The sequence below is a fragment of the Vigna unguiculata genome, chromosome 11 (assembly GCF_037176805.1).
Source record: "Vigna unguiculata cultivar grain cowpea cultivar isolate G323 ecotype 2 chromosome 11, ASM3717680v1, whole genome shotgun sequence".
NCBI lineage: Eukaryota > Viridiplantae > Streptophyta > Magnoliopsida > Fabales > Fabaceae > Vigna > Vigna unguiculata.
Window position 1 is genome coordinate 39,726,159 of NC_140802.1, and position 5,888 is coordinate 39,732,046.

The window sequence follows — 5,888 nt, forward strand, 5'->3', positions numbered from 1 at the left end:
TTGTTCCCGTGACCTATAATATAGAGTATGCATGGAACTTCAACCACTTAACACATACTCAAAAATTAAGAAACGTGTCGATATTCTATGAAATCTTTGATTTCTCTTCTCCAATTTCAACCCCTTGTCATATTCAAACTATGGCTTAGTCCAATTTAAAATTCGTCACCATATCTTTGAAGATAAGAAAAATTTATACTGTATAAATGAATTACTGATATATAAGTTAGTTTTAAAAGAATAAGTTAAATTTATTAATAATTTAAGGAAAGTCGGAAGTCTTAATATATACTAGGTATAAAAAGTAAAATAAATAATATATAAGTAAAATAATTTATAAATTTATTTTCTTAAAATTTTGGATTAAAAATTGTGTCATAATACGATCTTGTTTATATTTCATTTACTAGAGCCGTCAAATGGGTTATAACCCGCGAGTCAATCTGGCTCATCACGGGTTCGGGTCGGGTTAAAAAAATTACAAATTTCAATACGGGTTAAAAATGAACCCAACCCATTAAGAACCCAACTCATTCAGATTAAATCTGTGATAAGCCGGATTAGCTGACCAACCCGCTAATAAATTTTAAATATTAAATTAATATATATATATATATATATATATATATATAAGTCGAGATATTTTAAGGATAACTTAGATATGTATGGTACAAAATAAGTGAAAAATTATAAAGTTTAAGAGTTTTTTTTATCGAAAATCTTTTATTTGCAAAAAACATGTTCTTATAGTAGATCGATAATACAACCCGTATTTGAACATGAAATTCTTCGGAATTCAATGTAGATTATAAGTTTCACATTATATAAAAATGAGTAAAATGAACGATATATAATTTATAAACAGAAAGTCTTGATATTTTTAATTAAAAACAGTGTCTTGTTATGTTATATAAACTTTTTTACCTTCGATTGATATAAAATGTTCTCGGTATCTTCTAATGAAAAACATAACATATAAGTTTATTTCCATTATGATATTAGATTTTATTTTATAAGGTTAGAAACATCCACCACTATATAATTTGCAAAACCATTCTTTAAATTTAGGTTTACTTTGTTCCACGTAGCTTCATAATTCACAAAATTTTTAAAAAAATGTGTATAGATTTAGCATTGAAACTCTAAAGAGTTATAGAAAAATACAAAGCATGTTCCTTTTCAATGGGAAAGTCAAACCCAACCTCCTTCAATAATGTCAAATTCGCCAGAACATGCAACCTAGCCAATTCTTAAACTTTAGCTCCTCATCAAAATAATATTGTATATAGAAGTATTTTAATAATGTCCATGTGCACTTTGTCCAAAACAAGAAATTAAAGCCTTTTCTTTTATAACACGCATATATGAATTCTCAAACTTCAACTATTCGTTTCATTGTTATACTACATCTAGAAAGTGTAGTCTCTAACACGTGGAAAATTGGCTCAATATGGTGTAAATGTTGTCATTATAAATTTTTAAAAAAATTATTCATAAACTTCTACTTAAAAATATGATTCTATAATTAAAAATTTGTACTTTAATACACAATTTTAGCTTTTTTTAATTGAGTTAAAAGTTGTATTTTCTAACATCATTTTTATTGAAGTTGTCTAAGAACACTATTTTAAAGCATTTTTTTTCTGAAAAAGGTTAAAGTTGTGCTTCGCATAATTTAAATAAAAACAATAGAAGTTACACACAGATTTTAATTTAGTTAAAAAAAAACTAAAATTATGTTGTGGAACACAATTTTTTCATAATAAATTCTAGTTTTTATATATAACTTATTTTTACAAGCAATTTTTCTAACATTTCAGTACATTATGAAAAAACATACACCATATTCGCAAAATTTTCTACCTGTACTCTCTAACTTATCTATTTTAGTCTCTATAGACATTTTTTTTATTTGTTTTTGGTGTTTAGAATTTTTAAAATTTATTGAAAAAATACATACGTTCGGGAAAAAAAAATCTAGATGGCTGGTTTGGGTAAATAAGCCGAATATAGGGACTCATTGAAGGAATAAATTAAAGAACCTATGAAAAAATGTTATAATTGGAGATACAAATAATATATCTTTTAATCCCAAAAGCTTTCTTTTTCAAATTCAATTGGAGTTAGATACCAAATTTATATAATTAAAATATCTAAGCATATATAGAAACATAATTTATTGATTCATAACGTTTTATCTGCAATTATGTGACCTCTTCAAATAAAAATAAAAGAACATGTTAATGAATTTTGTCTTCTCTACGTATTGTTATTTTTTTCAATTATAAACATTATATAATTTCCATTTTTGCAACACCAACCACGAACGCTTGCGAGTATAATTACAGCAATTATTTGGTAGGTAATGATTTAGGTCGTTCTCTTCGGTTGGGGTACATCGATAAGGAAAGTTTAAGAAAATTAATACAAACGATGAATTGAGAATGTTTATCTTAATAGTATAAAATATAATTTAGTACTTTATGTTTTCATAAAATACAAATGTTACTACAAAATTCCTTATGTCTTTTGATTTTCTTAAAAGTGATCAAGGTATATAATTTTACTTGTAAGAAGGGGCTTAAATACAATAATTCGAACAAAATAAATGGATTTTGGATATACATTTTTTCTTTTGAGTAATTTCCATTTGGAAAAAAGGAAAGAAGATATGGCATAATATAAAAATTTACCCTTTTCAATTCAATAAGGATAGATTTTGAAAAAGGAAAACTAAGGTACACGTTTTAAAATGTCAATCGTCCTTATTATATAAGTATTAAAAACGTGAAGGTTGCTAATCAATTATGCCAACCATAATTGAATGAATAAATTTAAACGAAAAAACAAAGAATATATATATATATATATATATATATATATATATATATATATATATATATATATATATATATATATATATATTATATAGAGAGAGAGATTTAAACTTTTCTGTCCATTTCCACTTCATTATATATTATTTCGTTTTAATAAAAAAAATACATTATTCTAAACTTTTTATCAATTTCTTTTCTCAAAATATTTTCCTCGTCCAAACAAGAGACTCGTCCAAAAAGAACTACTATATTTGAATTGTAATTTTGAATTATGGTAACTAATTATGAATGAAGATTTTTAAATCTATGGTATGATACAAAGAGGATTCACATTTTGTATGTAGACATTTTTTTTAAGTTTATCATTTAATAAGTAATAATTTTACCAATTTTATCCTCTAAGTAATATTTGTTTTTTTAAATTTAATAGTTTTTTTTTTTCTAAATTTAATCATTTTTTAAAACTAAAATGACTATTTATAATAAAATATTACATACAAAATAACAAAAAAATATTTTGAATAAAATTATAAAAATATTGATATTTATTTTTATAATTATAACTAATATTTTGTTGTTACCATTCAAAAAAAACTATTAAGAATCTCACATCAACTAGAGATAAGGTAAATTTGGAATACATAAGAGGTGCAAACTTTACCTTAGAAACTTGTTTTGTGGAGTTGAGTTAGATTTAAAGTTCACTTGGCATCAAAATTAGTGTTAGAACCTATCCTAATAAAATTTCTTAGAATTCGTTGTTCCATTCCTTATCGGCTACCATTGGCCAAGTAAACCCACATGAACTTTTACTAATAAAAGTTAAAAAAAAATTCCACAAACATTTTATTTACAAACTATATGTATTGAGAGATATATTTTTAAAGTTTTCTTTCCATTTCCACTTCATTCTATTTTATTTCATTTTAATAAAAATACATTTTTCTAAACTATTTTTAAAGTTTTCTTTCCATTTCCACTTCATTTTAGAAATTAATTCATAATTGAACCTATTCTAAATATTAATTTAAAGACCAATTATAATTTTTTGAAACTAATTTAGTTGTCAATTTGGTCATTATATAATGACTAATTATTTTTTGTCACTAAATTTGGTCATTGTTTCAAATATTTTCTTGTAGTATATTATGACTTTATAAATTAGATATTCAATTGATAAGTATTGATAAAATATCTTAAAGTATCGGACACGATACGTGCCAAACACGAATACGTGACCTAGATTGAAGTATCGGTGCATCATAGCTTGTCCATAAAAGACAATGGGTAATATAGTAATTTTGGTAATATCTTCTTTTCTTAATATGTAATAGATTAATCAATATACAATTATTTGATTTTTGTTTTTTTCCTTTTATAATTAGTCAATATCCAATTATTTTTCCAATAAAAAAGTTTACCGGATTTTTTTTTTCAATAAACAAGTTTAACCGGTATTTACAATAAAGATATGCATGGCCTATTAGCTTAGTTGGTTAGAGTGTCGTGCTAATAACGCGAAGGTCACAGGTTCGAGACCTGTATAGGCCATTTGTACTTTTGTATCCAATTATTTTTCCAATAAAAACGTTTATGGTTAGAGCGTCATGCTACCATTGTCTTTTTTGTTTTCATTTTTTTTCTTTTATAATTATTCAATATACAATCTATGATGCACAAATATAATACTAAAGTAAAAAAAATATAAATTACGATTTCCTATTTAAATACCACTTATTTTGGTAGTAAAAATCTTGGTAGCTAATGTTAATGACCAATTTAGAAACAAATTATTTTGGTAGTCAAAATCTTGGTAGCTAATGTTACTGACCAATTTAGAAATCAATTCATAATAGAAACTATTTTAATTATCAATTTAGAGACCAATTATAATTTTTTGGAATTATTTTAGTTGTCAATATTTTTTTTTTTAAATTGGTACCTAAATGGGACACTATATAGTGACTAATTATTTTTTGTCATTAAAATTAGTCATTATTCAAATATTTTATTGTAGTGTACTGCGACTTTATAAATTAGATACTTCATTGATAAGTGTCCTAAAGTATCGAACACATATACGTGTCGGTAGGGATGTCAAACAAATTCGTACCCGCGGATATATGCGGATAAAACCCGCAACGGGTAGGAAACATATATTACAAATGGATACCCGCTACCTGCAGGTACGAATATTTTAGATACACGCATGTTAACGGGGCGAGTACGACGAGTATCATAAGTTGATACCCGTACCCGTTAAACTTTGATTCACAAAAATACCCTCACGCACACACACACACACACACACACACACACATATATATATATATATATATATATATATATATATATATATTAGTAAAAAACATTATGACCTAATTTTTTCTAAGTTGCACATCTTGTATTGTCTTCTGTTCTCTCTCCTTTCTTTTGAAATTGGGCATATACATTAAACTCTATATAGATAGTGACACATTTATGGTATGCTTGTTGTTAAATGATGAAATCAAGATAAGAATACTTGACACGTGGCATTTGAGGTTTATTATTTGTTTGTTTTGTTTATTTTTCAGGAATCAATCGAAGAAAGTGGACTTGTTGATCAAAACACTAATTAAAGAATTTTCATTGTATTGAACGTCATTTTATATTTACTTTTATAATTATTTGTACATGAACTTGAGTTTATTTGAATTTTATTTAAAATTTATGACAATGATGTATTTTATTTTATTTGAATTTATGATTAAATATTTGGTTTTAAAATAATTTTGTAAATACACGCGAGTACCTGTGGATACTTGCGGATATGAAAAAAATAGGTGGGTGCTCGTATAACAGATACCCGACGAATATGGGTACTACTACCCGTATCCTACCCGCCTCGTTGACATCCCTATGTGTCGAATATAGATACGTGACTCAAGTTAAAGTAACGGTGCATCATAGGACTTAAGTATGTTCATATGTGAGTTTTAATTTCATTTAATATACATTCTTTTACTATTACCGTAAAAAAAAAAAAAACAGACAACAGACACACATGTT

At 25.4% G+C, this 5,888-nt stretch overlaps 1 non-coding gene across 1 annotated transcript; it reads left to right on the forward strand.

The window, feature by feature from the left end:
- The first annotated feature begins 4,314 nt into the window (after positions 1–4,314).
- Positions 4,315–4,388, forward strand: TRNAI-AAU (transfer RNA isoleucine (anticodon AAU)). Its single transcript has one exon. It is a non-coding gene; the product is annotated as a tRNA-Ile (tRNA).
- The last annotated feature ends 1,500 nt before the right edge of the window (positions 4,389–5,888 follow it).